The sequence below is a fragment of the Trachemys scripta genome, chromosome 1 (genome assembly GCF_013100865.1).
Source record: "Trachemys scripta elegans isolate TJP31775 chromosome 1, CAS_Tse_1.0, whole genome shotgun sequence".
Classification (NCBI taxonomy): Eukaryota; Metazoa; Chordata; order Testudines; family Emydidae; genus Trachemys; species Trachemys scripta.
Window position 1 is genome coordinate 320,949,943 of NC_048298.1, and position 20,232 is coordinate 320,970,174.

At 47.0% G+C, this 20,232-nt stretch overlaps 1 protein-coding gene across 1 annotated transcript in view; it reads right to left on the reverse strand.

Annotated features, from left to right (window-relative positions):
* LOC117881722 (protocadherin Fat 3-like) overlaps positions 1 to 15,519 on the reverse strand; it is a 127,009-nt gene extending 111,490 nt beyond the window's left edge. The window contains exon 1 of the mRNA XM_034779360.1: positions 15,241 to 15,519. The gene's annotated coding sequence lies outside the window, so the exon portion shown is untranslated. The remainder of the gene's footprint in view (positions 1 to 15,240) is intronic.
* Positions 15,520 to 20,232: the final 4,713 nt, after the last annotated feature.

Consider the following 20,232-nt stretch of genomic DNA (forward strand, 5'->3'; position numbering starts at 1 on the left):
GTAACCCTGTACGTCCGGCCACCACTCTGGTAAGCACTGGGGGAGGGCAGGGGGTTGCGAGGAGCTTGCAGGCTGCAGAAAATCACCCCGCGAGCTTGAGACCCCTGCACTAGCCTATGCAAAAATAAAACGGGGGGGGGGGGTAAGAGTATATGCACAAGAAGAGATCATTAGAGGATGTTTCTAAATCATTCTCTTGCCAGTTATCCTTTTCATGTACATTCAAAGTACACCAGAAAGACTAACTCTGGGCAGTGTGTGCAGTTCAAGCAGACTGTGAATGATCAGCTATGTCTGCAGGAATGATGGAATGCTAGATTTGTTTTAAAAACACTCTGGGTAAGAAACATATTTATAGAGTGGAGAAATAATAAAAACGAAGATCTCGCTGAAGTGACTGAAAGAGTTGGCTTCCAAATTAATGTTTAACTTATTGAAGCACATTTACAACTGGACTTTCAAATGTAAACAAGTACAAGTGAAAATCAGCCCGGGCTTATATGAAAAGCATTTTTCAAAAGCCTTAGCCTGCTAATCACAATGAACACGTATAGCTCTTTTCTTGTGAAGATTCCCAAGTGCTTTACATAAAGAAAGCTAGGCAAGCCTTAGTATCCCCATTTTGCAGATAAAATAACTGAGGCAGAGAGAAGTTAAGTGGCTTGCCCAAGTCACCACCGGAGCTAGAATTTGAGGGACACTCTAAGCAGGATTCCCTACCCATTAGGCCACACTGCTTCCCAGATATTATACACACCCAAACAAGTTTTCTGCTTGCAAATACAATTAATGATGAAGAAAACTGAAAGCGCGTTTTAAACTAGCCCAGCTAATACTACAAATGGTATTACGTATGCTGCTTTATCCACATGGAAAACTTTAGGTGGTTAAAGTTTTAAACCTAGAAAATGTTACACTTAACATGGATAAGAGTCTCTTCCTATCGCTGTCCCTTTTCATGTCCCCCACTCAGCTCCCTTCTGTGCCCCTCTCTGTAGATCTCCATCAATCACACCCAAAACCTTGCCATTGCCAGCTTCCTGCCCTCCTCCAGCCACCCTCCCCTGGTTCCGAGACCAGGTAGCACCCTATACACAATCTGTACCTCTCCTGGACTGCTATTCCTCCACATTTCCACTCCCTCTCCTAGCCTCCTACCCTTCCAATCCATGTCTGGAGTCAGTAGCAAGTCAACTGATATTTTATAGACATTTAACTATCATTTCAGACCTTGCTCTGTGTACATAGGAAGACAACTGTGTTCAGTTGTGACCCATGTGGTAGATGTAGAGGGGGAAATGGTTGCAGGTTGGGGAGGAGGAGCAAAAGAGAACCAAATACTGCCCCCTCCTGCTTTAAGGCACACCTATCATTTTGTAGTGCATTTCTGAGCCCGAGCCTATAGTACGGGGAATCTAAACTGGGCACAAAGGGACACCAGCAAAGAAGCTTGTTTCAGCCTGAGGAGAACCAATTAATTACAAAGCCTCTTAAATTATATATAGTCCTTCCCCGTTCCTCCTGACCCGGTGGCATGGCTGGGCAAGGACTTCCTCTAGGTGGCACAGAGTACATACATGTAGCACTAATTATACATATCAAAGTGCTTTTCAGTAATCAGATAAAACTATCCTGAGAGAGTCTTCAGCTGCGTTTTGAAATATTCTGCTGCGCAAATAACATAGGCTAAAGACCCCCAGCAAAACAGGAGCAACACCAAGTCGTTGGAAACTGCAAACAGAAGGTACAAGGAGATCAAGTCTAAGGTCTGGTCTATACTACCCGCCTGAATCGGCGGGTAGAAATCAACCTCTCGGGGATCGATTTATCGCGTTCCATCGGGACGCGACAATCGATCCCCGAATCGGCGCTCTAACTCCACCAGCGGAGGTGGTAGTAAGCGCCGCCGACAAAAAGCGGCAGAAGTCGATTTTGCCGCCGTCCTCACAACGGGGTAAGTCGGCTGCAATACGTCGAATTCAGCTACGCTATTCACGTAGCTGAATTTGTGTATCTTAAATCGACTCCCCACTGTAGTGTAGATGTACCCTAAGAAAGGCCCTTAAAAAAATGGCAAGTTGCACAAATCTGAACCAAAGCGCACAAATCGTTAAAACGCTGAAGTTCGACAGCAAGATTTTTAAAACGCTTCTCAATTTTAAAAGGCAACTAATCTAACTGCACAAATAATGAGCCCATCAAAACAAATTAAAGGAGCAGCAGGATTCTGTGTCAGCTGTAAGTTTTTTAAAAAAAGAAACTGAAAGGCCAGTAAAAAGAGCCTTCCCTAAATGGGGACTAAACCTATATGTCAACCGCAGACACAAAAGAGGAGAGGGAAGCCCCGCTGCCCAGGTGAGATGCTGGAATTGATAAGCCCTGAACAGCTCAGCCATAACTAACCCCAGGCTTCTGGGAAGTGGTGAAGGCAATGGGATTCTTACCAGAATGCACCATCTTTCAAATCACCCTCTAGCTAGTAAGGTCTCTGGTAAAATGGAAGCCTTCCTCTGGCCACCGGAAAAAAGCAATTGCATTTTCCTCTCTGTTCCCATCCAGGTCTGGGATGAAAAACCTTCAGCTTCAAATATTTTTGCATAGTTGGTGTTGCTTCCCCACCTTATTCACTAGGGAAACTTCATGCCTGCTAGCCAGCCAGGAGTGAAGTTTTTGAGGTGTGGCCAGTACAACACAGGTAACAATGACATGCACTAAAGTTTCAGGGACAATGAGAGTACAGAAAGTGACACAGACTATCCAGAACACTGACGATACAAAGAAGCAAGTTGAGATTTTTCAAGGTGCCCAAGGGAGTTAGGCTCCCCTGAAGATCTCAGCTGTAAATTCTAGCCTGTGGACCACTGCTACAAAATACTGTAACAAAGCTATGGGGAAAAAGTAGTACACACCAAATCTCTGCTTTGGGTCCATATTTATGGTCAGCCTATCCCTTGTATGCATCGAACTGCAGGAAAAAAAATCTATAAAGATAGGTCATTCCAAAGAAATAGCAGCTGACAACCCTACTCCACATGGAATCATGCCATATGATTCACAGCTTACATGACTCCACATAACTCAACCAATAACAGCGTTGCCGTTATTTAATCACCACTTAAAGGAAACCTAGCAAAGAACTCTAAATCCCAGCCTTAAAAATAGCCATGTAAACGTCAAAATTATTGGCTCAACATTTAAATCTGAAGAGTCCACAGAGCATTTCACCCTATGGCAGAATACAGTCTAGTTTAAGACTCTCTAGATGCCATAATTCCTATAAGCAATGCGAAACATCATAATGTTTAACATTTAAAAAAACACTGCAACAGATCTGATGGCAAAATGGACATTTATACCGTCATTATATGCTCTTCTCACTAAATTTAATCTGCATTACCCTGAGAAGTGCTTAGATGGTTATAAGGCAAAACGTATTTTCAATGTTATTTAGAAGTATTAATAACCTCCTTTATTTCAAAATGGGAACACTAATAGCTCCTCTCGAGATGGCTCACTTTTAACCTTTAACAACATTCAAGTGGCTGTAATTTTTATCAGATTGTTTGGAATTTGATTTAGTTCAAGTCCTGAAGCTATAATTAAACTCACAGCTACCTTTTTTAACTATGCTTCATTCAACAGCTAGAATAATCTTTCAAATCTGGAGGAAAGGGGGGGTGGAAGAACAGGACACAAAATGCTATTTACAACTGGTTTGCACAACACAAGTATCAGCAAGTTGAATTATGTATTTTCTGAGTTGGTGGAAAACAAAACCATTTCTTACCAGCACTGCAGGAAAATCATCAAAGCTACTTCCTCTCCCCACCTTTCACTCCCTCAAGCCCAGATGCTATTCAAGGCTGAAACCAAAATTGCTGTGTAATTTTCCTGGGAACACGCACAAAGGAATTTGCAGAAGCCCTCAGCATTGGCCTAACTGTTCTCTCCCTGCAGTCAATGGAAGAATGAGCCAACTTTGAGGACTTTTGAAAATCCCACCTGTAGAATCTAATAAGTTTAAGGATCAGGTACTAAATCCGTAAAGAATGGTACACCTCTTTTACGGTCCAAAGAAATCCACCCAGTTAACTGAAGCTGGAAGGGAATTTCAGGTCAGAAGAGCCACCTTTGGTGGGATCCACAAAGGAGTTTAGGCGCCTGACCTGCAATCCACAAAACTCCTGCCGAACCCTGTAGGCACCTAAATGGACTTGGCACCTAAGCTTTTCAAGGAGAAATTCCCTTCACCCTCAGAGCACATGCACTGCTGTCTCCCTCCCACCTAAGCCCCAGAGTGATTCATGAATCACAGAAAAGGCACCTTCAGCTACCTAAATCGCATGTGGGGCCATATCTGATCAGCAGCCTCTGAGCACACCTACTGGAACAGGTGCTACTCAAACTTCTCCTGCAGGAAGTGGTGTGCACCCAATTACTGGTTTGGCCCAGTAATTAAAGCATACCTGGGTGTGGGAGATCCTCGGTTCAATTCTCCTGTCTCTGCCACAGGGAAAGAAAGGATCTGAACCTGGGTCTCCCACCTCTCTCTACCTACACAACTGTAGGATGTGCTGATGCGGGGCTCCCTCAACCACGCCTGCTGAACCTGTTGCACTCTGGATAGTTAAGAGTGGTTGGAGCAGGGGCACTGGATCTTGGGTCTCCCACTTCCCAGGCAGTTCCCTAACCACTGGACTACACAGTCATTCTCAGACTCTCGCTCTCTGACCCAGTGACTGTTCAGATGTGGATAAATCCTTAAACAGTCATTGGGTCAGAGAAAGTGGAAACAACTCTGTACTCCAGTGTGTCCAGTCCCACTATTCCAATCTCTTCTCTCGTTATTTCTCCAGAGTGCAACAGCTTCAACAGGAGAGATTAAGGAAGCCCCATCTCAGACTATCCCAAAGACCAGTGGTTAGAGCTCTGTTGTGAGAGGTGGGAGAATTCTGTTCAAATCCTCTCCCCCTCTGGCAGAGGGGAGAATTGAACCTGGTCTCCCACACCCCATTTGAGTGCTCTAACTACTAGGCTAACAGTTGTAAGTTGGGCAGCAGCACCACTACCTCTTTCTCCTCCATCTGTTGTGTGTGTGGCATGAGACGGGCACCTAATCCACCTGCCTGAAGGCAGCAGGTTCCCATTTGTGGATCACTAAGCAGAGATGTGGTGGGGGGTGTGGAGCATAGGACACACAATCATCTCCCATTGGTAGCATAGGTGGCTCCCTGCCTAGCAAGCTGGCTTTTGTAGATCACTTTCTTTTGGACCTCTCTCCTGGCAGCTGTGGATTGCATGCTGTGTCTAAGTGTCTAAAAGCTAGGTGCTGTGACACTGAGCACAGCAATGCCTAAATCCCTTTGTGGATCCCAGCCCTAGTTCTTAAGTCTCCCAAATCAGTTCCCTACCCTGATGATAAGAGAATGTCTCTTCAGACTTCTCCCACAGCATAAGACAGGAGTTCATGAAAACCAGAGAGAAGCTGGGTTAGCAGAAAGGGTGGTACATCTGCAACACCTCAAGGCAACACCTACTGATTTCGCAGTACAATTAGAATAGTTATAACCCAGGAAGAAAACATGGCTGACTGCTGGCACACAGTTTAGGTATATTACTTATCCTATCCTGGCATCCAGGCACATTACTAGAAGACATCAACTAATGATAACAGAGAATTTTCCAACACAAACACCCTCAGCCACCCACGTACAGCCCAAATCACCCCCTCCTCAGGGAAAAACAGAGTGAAATCCAGGCCTTATTGAAGTCAGTCAATTTTTTTTTTTCCCCATTGATTTCAGTAGGGCCAAGATTTCACCCAGAGCGAATAAATAAACTTTACAGCTTGCCTGGAAAATCAACAAAAATAGGACTCTGCCAGAGTCATTGGCCAGCCACTGTAAGTGACCTGCCTCCAGCTCCCAGAGCTACAAGATCTAAGACTGTTGGCTGGAGCGGAGCGTGCCAGCTGATATCAGCGATCAGGTTAGAACACAAGGAAAGGCCTTCAGGAGTCACATAACCCAAACCACAAAGGGCTTTAGAGATCAAAATCAACTCCCTGCATTGCACTCAGAAATGAACTGGGAGTCAGTGCAGTCCAGGGAAAAGAAGTACAATACTGGATCTCATCAGTCTCTCACTGCCGTACTGCCTTTTGTGTAGCAACAGCTTGAACAGTCAGTGGGCTCAATTCTGATCTCAAATCTGTTTTGCACTGGTGCAGCTCCAAAGACTTCAATGAACTTACACAGAATTTAGGGTCCGCTCCTGCTCCCACTCCCACCTAAGTTATTGACAAAATACCCATTGACTACAATAGTGCAAGACAAGGACCTGCCACTGGTTTAACAGAAAGGAGAATCAGGATTGTTCTGTTTTAGTCACCTTTTTTCCACAAACACAACTAAAAGATACTAACAGGGTATAAATTGCATTTTTTAAACAAATACCTTTATTTTTATGAAAGCCTCTTATTTCCATAAACCTGCTCAAAGATTTTTTTTTCTAAAGAAATGTACTTTTCCAGAATGAATGCTGACTGAATTCCAAAAAGCACTCATCTTTGTGATCAATTTTACTTTTAATTCTTGTGCAAACCCCACAATGAAGCATTATATGGGTTGAATGCACTGCACAAAAATTGTTTGAACCTAAATGAAAAACTCTCTATATAGGAAGTCAAAACAAAAAAACCTCATGTAAATGTTTCATTTTCCACTTCTGTGAAAACTTTTCCACAAAAAGGTAACATTTATACCCAATGTCACATCACAATTTTTGTTCTACTCTCTCAAACTCTCCTCCCTCCCACTGAATCATGGGTGCTGACTCTGTAGGTACTCTGGGGCTGGAGCACCCACGGGGAAAAAAAATAGTGGGTGCTCAGCACCCACCAGCGGCCATGCCAATCAGCTCCCCTCTTCCCCCCTCCCCCAGCACTCACTGCCCACTGGCCCCGCCAATCAGCTCCCCCCTCTGCCCCCCCCCAGCACTCACCGCCCGCAGGCCCTGCCAATCAGCTCCTCCCCCTCCCTCAGAGGAAAGAGACAGGGCGGGAGCAGGCCTTGCGGTAAGGGGAGGAGTGGGGCCTGGGTCAGAGCTGGAGTCGAGCACCCCCAGGCAAATGACAAAGTCAGCGCCTGTGCACTGAATACTGTAAAAACCTACTGAAACCCCACATTCCAACTGAAAAGCTCACTCTAACCCAACCTGGAACTGTGCTTGTGAAAAGCACTGGCTGAACAATCCAAAAGACTTCTGCAACAAGAGGCATACAGCTTTCTGCGCTGGGGCTACAGCACTGTGGTCGATCCGGGAGGTGTCCCACAATGCCTGTTCTCACCTCTCTGATCATCAGTTTAAACTCTACTGCCCTGCCCTTAGATGACCAACCGTCATCCCCACCCCATAAATTCCTTTGAAAAATTGAAAGTCCCCTTCCTGTTTGCACAGTAACATGTGCAGTGGTCTCAGCGCATCTTTCCAGGTGGCCATGCCTGTCCACGCACCAGGCGATCCCCTGCTTGGAGCAATGCTGAGCTGCTGGACCTCATCAGCATTTGGGGAGAGGAGGCTGTCCACTCCCAGCTGCGCTCCAGCTGTAGGAATTATGATACTTACGGACAGATTTCACGATGCATGACAGAAAGGGGCCATGACCGACACACTGCAGCGCTGGGTCAAAGTGAAGGAGCTGCAGAACACCCACCACAAGGCACGGGAGGCAAACTGCTGCTCTGGTGCTGTGCCCACAAGCTGCCATTTCTACAAAGAGCTGGACGCGATACTCGGTGGTGACCCCATCTCCACTGCGAAGGCCACTGTGGATACTTCGGTGGCTCACATGCCAGTCAAGAGTGGACCGAGTCGGGAGGAGGAAATCTTGGATGAGGATGTGGAGAGGGAGGGGGACCCAGAGACAGAGGATGACTCGGAGGTCACAGATGCATGCAGCCAGGAGCTCTCTTCTTTCTCGGAGGAGGCTAGCCAGTCACAGCTGTCGGAGATTGGCGAAGCGCAAACAGGAGAGGAGGCCCCTGGTAAGTGGATTTGATTTTGGGAATCGCTGAAGCGAGTTGTTGGGGGCAGAAGGGTTGCAGAAAGCAGGCTTGTCTCCCACCACATGCCTAGTCTGAGCCGCGGAACAGTCTGTTGATTGACTCCCTCACTTTACGGGAATCTACCTCAGAGATCTCCAGCAAAACTCTCATAGAGATACTGGGCAATCTGCTGCCGCAGGTTCTTTGGCAGAGCCGCTTTGTTTCTTGCCCCATTAACGGTAACTTTCCTTCGCCACTGTGCCATCATGGTGGGGGCGGGGGGGAGGAGAGGGAGGACACCATTGCTGCACACAGGCGAGCCGCATAGGGGCCAGGACAGAAGCCACAGTATTGGAGAAGACCCTCCCTTGACTCCCTGTTCACTCTCAGCAGCGAGATATTTTCCATAATGATCACATCCTGTGGAAAGTGTGGGGACAGGAATGATTATCAGCCCCACCCCCCCACATTGCTGGCTGTCACCAAGAGCCACATGCCCAGTGTACAGCAGGGGCCAGGAAGAATGATTTACCCTGCCCCTGCGGCTACTCACCATTTTGGAGGTCGTGTGGCTCATGTGTGCTTGCTTGGGGTCCGCCAGTTAGTGACAGGTGTGAGAGTACTAGCTGTGTTTTAAAGCACTGAATCAATGTTGTCTGTGTTGCAAACAATACTGCTTCTGTAAAATGTTGCATTTAAACTTCAGAGATGACTTTGGGAGCCCAGCCTCCCTCTTTGTTATCAGCAACTGAACGTCTGCGCAGAATTAGGAAGCGGTCAAGAAGAACTAAGGAGGACTTTCTGCATGATGTTATGATGCACTCCGCGGCTGAGAAACAGAAATTGAAGTAGTGGAGGGACAGCAAGAAGAGGGACCGAAAGGAGAACGCGGCATGCCAGAATGAAGCCATGGAGCGGCTCTTAAACATTATAGAGCGTCAAGTGGACACGCTCCAGGCGATACTTCCATGCCACCCCCCAGACACCACCAACACACTCCTATCTACCTCCTGGCTCCAGTCTATACATGCGGCATTCCACTCCTCCCCACACACGGTCCAGCACTGCAGACTCCCACTACCCACAGCACTCAACACCCATCCCCTCTGCAGTTTGGCCCTGCTGAAGTACAGTATCCGCTGCATTGTACTCCAAAGGAGAAGGTTAGATACGATCCCTGTACGTACACAAATCTTTGGCCATCCCGGGACCCCTCCTCCTCCTGGAATCTTCCCTTCTCCCATCCCCATCATGGTTGAGGTTTTCTTTGGTTTGACTCTCTCCTCCAATTGTTGTTTTTTAATAAAAGAATTGTGTTGGTTTGAAAGCAATCTTTATTCTATTAACTGAAAGCAAACAGAGCCCTGCAAAGCAACAGACAATTATGTTAAACCTTATATTGCATCATCTGCACCAATCACAATCACCTCCTAGCATTACAAGCACTGCATTCCCAAGCATAGCAACAAATATTAGTGGCTTTCAGCTTCAAATTGCTGCCTCAAGGGATCCCTGATCTTTATGGCCCCGTGCTGCGCCCCTCTAATAGCCCAAGTCTCTGGCTGCTCAGCCTCCAAGCGCTGAGCCTCTGCGGTCCAGCCCTGAGTGAAGCTTTCACCCTTCCCTTCACAAATATTATGGAGCATACAGCGTGCAGCTATAAGCATAGGAATACTGTCATCAGCTAGGTCCAGATTCCCACAGAGGCAGCGCCAGCAGGCCTTTAAACAGCCAAAAGCACACTCAACGGTCATTCTGCACTTGCTCAGCCTGTTGTTGAACTGCTCCTTGCTGCTGTCAAGTTGCCCCAGGTATGGCTTCATAAGCCACATCAGTAAGGGGTAGCAGGGTCTCCCAGGATCACAATGGGCATTTTGACTTCCCCTATGGTGATCTTCTGGTCCGGGAAGAAAGTCCCTGCTTGCAGCTTCCTGAACAGGCCAGCGTTCCAAAAGATGCACGCGTTGTGCACCTTTCCAAACCAGCCTGCATTAATGTCTGTGAAACGCCCCCGGTGAGCCACATTGAGAAATACCCCTTGTGATTAATGTACTCAGTAGCTAGGTGGTCTAGTGCCAGAATTGGAATATGCGTGCCATCTATCGCCCCTCCACAGTTAGGGAAGCTCATTTGTGCAAAGCCATCCACAATATCACGCACATTGCCGAGAGGAGGATGCGATTAATGGCCCTGCACACTTCCATCAACACGAGTCCAACAGTCAACTTTCCCACTCCGAACTGGTTAGCAACCAATCGGTGGCAGTCTGGAGTAGCCAGCTTCCACAGTGCAACCGCCACGCGCTTTTCCAAAGACAGGGCAGCTCTCATTCTTGTGTCCTTGCGCCGCAGGGCTGGGGCGAGCTCATCACACGTCCCATGAAAGTGGCTTTCCTCATCCGAAAGAGCTACAGCCACTGCTTGTCGTCCCAGATGTGCATGACGATGTGATCCCACCACTCAGTGCTTGTTTCCCGAGCCCAAAAGTGGCGTTCCATTGTGGTCAGCACCTCAATGAATGCCACAAGCAATCTCGTGTCATAGCTACTACGCATGGCAAAATCAATGTCACACTCCTCTTGCCTTTGTAGTTTAAGGAATAACTCCACTGCCACTCATGATGTGTTGGTCAGAGCAAGCAGAATACTGGTCAACCATTTGGGATCCATTCCTGGAGCCCGAAGAGGCAGGGCGCACAGTACGAACTGTTGAAAGATGGCACCAAATGCGGACGGAAGCACAGGGATTGCTGGGATGTGAACCAATGCATCATGGGGCATTGGGACAGGACCCAAGATGCCCCACGACCCCCTCCGCCTTCCCACAACTCTTAGCGGCAGAAGAGGAAGAGATGCTCTGTGGGATAGCACCCAGAGTGCCTCGCTCCAAATACCGGGGCAAGTGCCGCAAGTGTGAACATGCTATTGCGCAGACAGCTGACAGTATGAACACACAACAGCGGTTTCCCTTCAGCGCTCTCTGAGCGGTGCTGTAACTCTGACATACCCAGAGTGTCACAGCTAAATACAAGGTGGAACAGATTGTTTAGCATAGGTAGTTAACATATATTTCTAGGGACCATTCAAGGTGAAGTGGCCCATTAACCTCTGCAGTCATGGGGGAGAAAAGAAAAAAAAAAGATAGGAGAGGGGTTAAGTGGGTTATATATTACTGTAATGAGCCATAAATCCAGTGTCTCTATTAAGTCCATGATTTTTAGTATCTAGCAAAGTTATGAATTTAAGCTCCCAGGCTTGTCTTTCGCAGGTATTGGGCAGGTTTCTTTGAGAATGAGGACTGATAAGTCAGATATAAAGTGATGGCTTTGTGAAAAGTGTTCACCCTCAGATGATGTCGTGTTTTTGTCTTATTTTTGTGTGTGAGTTCATTTGAGAGCATAGTGATTGTCTGGTTTCATCAACATAGTTGTTTGGGGGCATTTAGTGCACTGGATGAGGTACACCACATGTTGTGATAGGAATGGATCTTGAAAGATGTGTTGTGGGGGTAGATGTAGCGGTGGAGATATGGCTACAAGTTTTGCTGTTCTTTTGGCAGAGTCTGGTGCTGCTTTGAGTTGCTATAATCTGGTCTATTGCTGAATAGAGACACTGGATTTATGGCTTATTACAACAATCTATACCCTACTTATGCCCCCTACCACCTTTTTTTCCCACCTGTCCTTTCCCCACTATGACAGGAGAAGTGTTAATGGGCCATTTCACCTTGAATGATCCCTTGAAATATGCATTAACTACTTAAATACAAGGTAGAACCACTTGTTTAGTGTACCTGTGACACTCTGAGTATATTTCCCAGACCTGAAGAAGACCTCTGTGTGGCTCGACAGCTTGCCTCTCACCAACTGAAGCTGGTCCAATAAAAGATATTATCTCACCCACCCTGTCTCCCTTAAATCTTCTGTTGAGCCATTGAACAGACACAGCATAAGTGACAGCAGTGAAAGCTTCTCCCCCACACTACATACCAATGTGCCTCCCAGACTAGTAGGGATTACTTCTAGTGTGAAACTCTGGTCCCACTGAAGCCTGGGGCAAAGCTGCCTTTGACTTTAGTTGAAACAGGATTTCACCACTGGTCTAGTAGTTCTGTCTCCCTGTCTAGTCTGTCTTTGGCCTTCTAGCCAAAACCACAGGATGCTAATTGTGCAAGCAGTTTTAGTGATGTGAACTAGAAACAAGTCACAAAACCCTTCACATAAGCCATCAAAGAGGCATAAGATGGTAAAAAAAGAAAAAAAACCCACAAAACCAAAAAGCTTTTAGTCACTACTGACCTGTGCTTGAGTCAAACCTGCATCCAAGAGGTGAAAGCTATTCTATATCCTGTATTGGGACTGCATACGATAACAAATCCTATCCTACCCTACCCCACAATTTTTTCTCAATAGAGTAAAAGAAAACTATTAATCTGAGCAACATTTGTACTGTTAGCCTGTGTCAGAAACATCTGAGAACTCCAAACATATTTATGTTCGTAATAGAATAAGAGCTACTAAATCCTACCAGCAAGTAATGGCTAGACACACTACTCAGTTATAATTGCCCACTTCATTCTATTTGACATAATCTATAAAGTAGGTTACATCAGGTCGCATTGTCGTATTTGAGAATGGCAACAATGAAAACATAACTTGATCAAATAGAATGCACTTATGTCAGAAACAAGGACTGCACTAAAAGAACCTAGGGTTTTATGCTGCCATCCATCACAGTAGTAAAATGGCATCATAACACACAGGTCAATGGGCACCCGCATCTTATTGCTAGTTAACAGGTGTTACTATACAGATATTAAGATTCCAAAAGATACAACTTTTAGTTAGAAAGCAAGGCTCTTGTCCTTTAAAAAAAGCTCAACATCTGAAGGCAAGTACAGTCAAGGCAACCTACTGATTATTTGCGATAACACTAGATACGTAGGCACTGGGGAAAAAATAAGCAGAGCTACATCATTGGTTTCTGGAGCTCCAGTAAATTGGTTCTAATTTGGGTTTCTCACCCAGCCTGCAACATCTTTGGGGCACAACGATAACCGCAGGGTTCTGTGAACTCTTTCACAGCAGCATCTTGGGAACACAGACTGGCTTCAGAGGGATTGTTTGTTCTTTTCCCAGCGCCACCAACACGTTTTCTTCAAGGAAACAAGGTAACTTTGGTTAAATTTAAAGGATAAGCTCCAGGTCAGCAAAAAAAGGGCAGCAAGAACTGGCCCCACGCTGTTTTATGGTGTCCAGGTTTCCCAGCTCAGGTTCATACCCCCTATATACCTGTTTCAATTCAGAACTAAGCGACCAGTGAAAGCAAGGGCACTCCTTCAGCGGTTAGTGAACGGTGCAGAATTTCTCCTCCCTAATTCTCAGAGCTCTCTCTCTTTTTCAGTTGCTAATTCCTCTGCCAGGAACCTGATCATTCATAAGTAAAGCCTCTGCTAAATATTAAAGGATGTTCAATGACTATGCCGGTGGAAAATACATTTTCTGCTGGACAGAGGCGAGTTAGATTGTTGACCAACACTGAGCAAATGGTGCTCCTCGCTGAGTCTGACAGCAATGCAAAGGGACAGAAAAGGAGGAGAGAGGGAACGCACGCTTTGTCTCTGTAACAAGGTAAGACTGCTGCTTCGTAGCGCTAGCAGAGTTTTTCCTTCTTTTATGTCCCACTTACTTGCATTTATTTTAATTGGATCTAGGACTGAGGACAATCGTCAAAGCTTAATCCTCCAAACAACAAAGCAAGGGCACGAAGCCACCAAGAACAAAATACAAGGCACACAACGATACGTCTCTTGAGCGACGGGGGTTGCCCCTGTAAATAATCCGGCCGGGTTCAAGCAGTAGCAAAAGAGGTTCAACTGTCTCTTAATCATAGACTTTAGAGGTGGGAAAGCCACATTTACCAGTCCCCACACCAGGGCGGGTTTTGTTCCACGCCTACATTTAGCAGCAAGTGGAAACACGGTCATTTGATCGTTTGTTTTAGTGCCTTTATGTTGGCAATGAAAATTCAGTCCCTTTTGGAAACCAATGCACCGGGGATGGAAACGGTCCGAGGCCCCAGCAACCCTCCCGCGGCTGCCCTACAAAGGCTGAACTAATCATTAACTGCAGAGGGAAAGCGAGGTCTGTTCCCTCCGCCCGAGCCCAGGCAGCAGCCGCCAAGGGAGAGGTGAGTGGTTATTGCAACGCTCAGCCCCCCCCCCCCCAAGCCTTCCTGCAAAAAAACAAACTTGTTTCAAACGTGCAGAAATCCAAAGGAAAGCGATCGGCCCCCAGGGCGCGATGGGGAAAGCAGTCTCCCCTCCCCCCAGCACTGCCCATTGCAAGCACTTTCCCTGTGCGACCCCCACCGGGCAGAGTCCGCGCTGCCAGCCCCCAAGCAGAGAGCAGCTGAGCGAGTCTCTCGCCTGGTCTCCAGGAGCCCGGGCAGCCGCAGCAGCCCCGTCGCCACCTCCCGGGGAAACCCCCCCGCTGCAGCCATGCAAACCGCAGCACAGTCACGGCCCCTTCCCCCGCACCTCCAACGAGCAAGTCACGCCGCGAGGAGACAGGGTTGGGGAAAGCGAATTCGCCTTCAAAACGGGAGCCCCTTCTCTGCTTGCTGCATCCCGCCCCCAGCAGCAGCAAGCCTCCTTCAGGCACCGCGATCGGCTGGGCTAGTACCAAACGCAGCTGAACAGCATAAGCAGAACCCCCCCTCCTCCCCCCAAGCTCCAGCCTCCGCCTGTGTTTAAATCTGGTGCAAAGCAGGAGAAGACTCCCTAGCAGCCGGAGTGCACTGGGGGGGCGGGGGGGAGAGACTCACTTGCTTCCTCCCTTTGCAAAAGGACAGGTCATCCGGAGAGCCACTGAACTAGAGATAAAGATCAAACACACCGGAGGGGCGGGAGTCAGCAATTTGCATTGGCCTAAGGGGAGTTTCTCCTGCTTTACGAAAAGCAAACAGGTTTAAGTTTTGCAACTTGCACATGCAAGCTTCCCTATCGCGCTGAGCCCCTTCGCAGCGTGCACGGAGCTGCTGCACCTTCCTCGGCGTCCCACGCGAGCGGCACGGCGGGCTGTGCACGCCCAGGCAAGTTTGCAAGGTGGAAAGTTTCCACGCGTTGCCCCCAGCCCCCTGCTGCCCGCCCGGCTCTGCCCAGGGACCGGCCAACCCCAAGAAGCAAAAGTGACGCACCCTTCCCTTCAGCGGCATCAGCTGCGGGGCTTCCCCCTCTGCCTCCGCTGCACGGTCTCCATGAGCCCGGGAGCCAGCCCTGCTGCGCCCTCCCGGTGCAGCGCGCAGCCCGGGACTGGGGCCGGCAGGAGAAGGCTGGAGGCGCGGCGCGCTCGGCACGCAGCTCCGGACTCTGCCTGGGGGCTCTGAGCGGAGGGGGAAGGGGGCGATCCCAACCCGCCGGTCTGATCACAGCGCAGCCTACCGGGAGGAGAGCCCGCTCCCGTGTATCCGCCTCTTCTTCCCACCACGGATCACTCCCCCCGCCTCTCCCTCTTTCCAGCGGAGAGACAGACCCACTCACCCCACTCCGTCCTGCCGCCTGGTCTCTCGCAAACACGGACACTCAGCCTCTGGGTCCGCTCATTCCGGCAGAGAAACGACCACGCGCTCGCTCTCCACAGCCTCCCTGCTGCCTCTTCTTCCCATCAAAGACACACACAGCTCACTCTGGATCCTCTCAAGCGCCTGCCTCCTTCCCGTCACAGTTCTTCTCTCCCATCACTAGCTGCTGCGCTCCTACACACCCACCCTGTGTCTTCTCACATCTGCCTCAACCCATCCCACCGGCGCAGGCTCCACAGGATACACCCTCAGCTCAATGCAATAGTACTTCAGTGGCAGGGCGAGCCACACGGTGCATTGTAAAAACCTGAAGTCTGGACAGGGCTTCCCAGTGTGTTTCTGCTTTTATCCCATGGCCCTTGGTCCTTACTGTTGTTTACCCCATCCCCTGGCAGGTGGTTATGTGTGATGAGTCACTATCTATGGCTCTTACTGCTGTAGTATCTGACTTGCTCACACTATTTAATGTGTCTTTCCTGCCAACATCCTTATGAGGTAGGGATCTGCTATTATCCCCCTTTTAGCGATGAGGAACTGAGAGACTAAGGCTACGTCTTCACTACCCGCCTGAATCGGCGGATAGAAATCGATCTCTCGGGGATCGAATTATCGCATCTCGTCGGGACGCGACAATCAATCCCCGAATCGACACTTGTACTCCACCAGCCCAAGTAGGAGTAAGCACCGTTGATGGGGGAGCTGTGGAGGTCGATTTGCCACCGTCCTCACAGCGGGGTAAGTCGCTCGGATACGTTGAATTCAGCTACGCTATTTGCGTATCTTAAATCGATTCCCCCTCCCCCGTAGTGAGGATGTAGCCTAAGGGTGACACTTTCAAAAGCACCTAAGGTAAGTTCCTAGCCCCTATTGAAAGTCAATGGGATGGGAGTTAGGTACCTAAGTCACTTAGGCACTTTTTAAAATGCCTCCCTAAATGGTTTACTTAAGGCCACACAGGAACGCACAAGAAGCCTGGGGTGGAGCAAGGAATTAAACTTATATATCCCACAGATCGGGCTAGCAGCTTAATTTCTGAGCCATCCTTCCTCTTTTATTGCTTGTTTTTCTTCTGGCAGCTTTTCCCTTTTTTTCTTTCCTTTTTTCTTTTCTTTCTTTTTTTTTCTTTAATGAAAAATATTTTATCTTGGTTGATAATTACAGGAAAGATCTTTCTCAAACTCTCTTGTGTGTCACACATTGGAATATAAGAACGGCCATACGGGGTCAGACCAAAGGTCCCTTTAGCCCAGTATCCTGTCTTCTGACAGTGGACAATGCCAGGTGCCCCGGAGGGAATGAACAGAACAGGTAATCGTCAAGTGATCCATCCCCTATCACCCATTCCCAGCTTTGGTGTCTCAATTTCTTCTCTGTCCCATTGGTTCCCATCTAGGGTTGAATGGTGCTTCAGGACTTCCAGTTTTCATGTCTAGTTTGTATTCATGGATTCTGCACTAGGTAAGAGTCCAGTTTAGCTCTATGTTTCACTGTAGTGAGGGTAGTCTGCTGTGATAGCTCTGCACAAGGGTTTGTAGCAGTCTAAAGGGTTGATTTCTTCCCAGTGTTTCATATATTGTTATTATGTAGGGTCTAGCATCTTGAGCATTTTCAGATTTTTCACTCCATTGGTTGGGAAGTTAGGGCTGTTGAGAGCAGGAAATACAAGAGTGGTTATGCCTCTGTAGTTATTTGGGTTGAGAACCTCTTCATTTTTAAGTACTGGGGCCGGCTTTTATGTACTAGGGTACTTATTACTTGTTTCACAATATGCATATTCATGTTGCTGAACTGTAGGTCCATTATGGCCCCTTTGCTATGCTAAGGGTAAATCTGCCCAAGGAGCCCCTCTTGTTCTACCATTGAGAACATTTTCCGTATATTAGCAGTTTCTTCCCATTTGTGTTGATGGTGATGCTCAACAATCCCTATTTTAATGGGGTGTTACAATAAGGTACATCATCTCTAAATCCGTTTATCTCCCTTTGTAGAGATGGAATCCAGTTCCCTGCTTGTACAGTCACTTACGGCTTATGTACTACATCTGAGAGAGACAGCTATCACCAGTGCAAGTGCTTTGAAGTGCTAATTTCGTTTATTTTCTAGTCTGCTGCTCTTTCACTCTTTTCTTGCCTACCCCTTTACTGCTGGTCACAGTTGCTAAACATGACTTCCAACCAGAGGACAGGTGAAAAGTTCCCCATGAAAACCACTGTCAGCATTGCTCTCTCCACTGATCTCATAAAGCACTCAGCATGCAGTGGGCAATCTGCTGCTGTAAATTAGTGTGAAGGTGGAAAAAACCCAGCAAAAGCCCACGTTAATCACACTATCCAGGCCAATAATCACAAAACAGGAGGGCCGGACTGTAGTTGACAAAACAAGAAACAAACAAACATCAAACACTAATTGTTTATTTTAAAACCCTACTAACTACAAATAAAAGTGTGAATGCCCCATGGCAGAAGTACATAGGCAATTTTACATTTTACTAAAACAAAACTTTGCTACAAGTCATTTTATACTAATGTTTGTTTTTCTCATAATGGGTCATCCAGTGAAATTTACTACTACTCCTAAAAGTTTAGTAATATTTGTGTTATGGTAGTCTCAAGAAGCTACAACTGAGACCAGGGAAGCATTTTGCTTGGTACTATAGAAACACAAAGTAAGGAATAGCCCTGTTCCTAAGAGCTTATACTCTGCACAGACAAGACCAACATAGACTGGGAAGGAAAATATACTATATTACAGATGGTATTGGGAGAAAAACTGATTTAGCTGAGGGATTAGCCACTGGGCTAATGGGACCCATGTCCAGGGGCCCTAGCCAATTGGGGTGTCCTGGAAAAATGGGTGCCCCCACACACCGACCCTTTTTCCCCTGTCCACCCGGCGCTCCTGCCAAGGAGCAGGGTCAGGGCGCAGGGGCTTGCCCTGCTCCGCTCGCCTGGGGCTCTTGCAAGGGAGTAGGGGAAGCCCCTGCGCCCTGATCCCGCTGCCTGGCAGGAGCGCCGGGCAGGCAGGTGTGGCAAGCCCCCCCCTCTCCACCATTTCCCCTGCAGTAATGCCGGGGGAGGGACCAGGGGGACTACAGGCGGAAGGGATAGGGAGGGGGCCTCACTTGCTCTGGCCCAGGGCCCCACAAAACCATAATCCACCTCTGGAGCCAGGAAACCAGATCTCTCCAGTCCTAGTATAAAAATAGTGCTCCTTAGCTTCCAAAAGACCATACAGATAATGTTATACTGTTTTTTAAGTCATCTTTTTTAGGTATTGGCTGTTTTTCTTTATATTTTTGAACTGTCTCTGTGAGTGAATGGTAACATTATAAAAACATAAATAAAACCAAACACAAATTCCTATAACTATAAATTAAAATACTAGGATAGATTGTGTTCCATGGCACTGCAATTTTGGTCCCTACAAATTATTGTAATGAACTGGCTAATGTATGTGTACACCTCTGCCCTCTACTGGATAAAATCAGAACTGTGTGTCAAAGTTCTCATACTGCTTATATCAGGGGGTAGCCGTGTTAGTCTGTATCTACAAATACAACAAGGAGTCTGGTGGCACCTTAAAGACTAACAGATTTATTTGGGCATAAGCTTTCGTGAGTAAAAACCTCACTTCTTCGGATGCAACTGCTTATATTTAACTCAAATGGAAGGAGGCTGTATTTTTGGAGTAGGAAGTATGAAGACTGCAGTGCTGTCCCTTCTGTTGTCATGTACTTCTGAAAATAATGCACTGAATTTGTTACACTATTGCACAGTCCTTTGTTTAGCCTTCTTTTAAATGTCTCCTAGGATAGGGCTTCCATCACTTCTCCTGGGGAAACTATTCCACAATTTTATGGATTTCACTGTTAGGTTCTTTCTCTATTCCACCTATACCCCACTCAATATTTGCCTAAATTTCTATTTTCTTAATTCTATCCTTTGGTAATACACCTTTCAGATATTAACAGACATATCTGTTGTAGATCCCCCTTAGTTGTCACTTAGCCAAACTACACCTCTACCTCGATATAATGCTGTTCTCAGGAACCAAAAAATCTTACCGCGTTATAGGTGAAACCGTGTTATATTGAACTTGCTTTGATCCACCGGAGTGCGCAGCCCCGCTCCCCCCGGAGCACTGCTTTACCGCGTTATATCCGAATTCGTGTTATATCGGGTAGCGTTATATCGAGGTAGAGATGTATATACCATATATCAGCTTGGAAGGTATTAGAATTTTTATCGGTAAATGTCGGTAAGCATTGATTTCACCATACATGCACAAACTGATGACAAAATATTTCCATTGATAATAAATGAAATTTACACATAAGAAAAATAAGAACACTGCTGCTTAAGAACTTATTAGAGTTTGATTTAAGGCTATTTACTTTGTGTATTTTGACATGTGACAATTTGTGTTTTAACAATTTGAATTTCAATGTCTACTATCATTAAATAATTGTCAGAGCCCCATAATTTCCTGCAACTGTGAAAATTTTAATTGCTAAAAATAGAAAAAAGTGCTTAAAAATAAACCGATATTATCTGTCAAAATTATTAAAAAAAAAGTCTAGTTCTGCCAAGCCTCCCTCTGCCTATATAT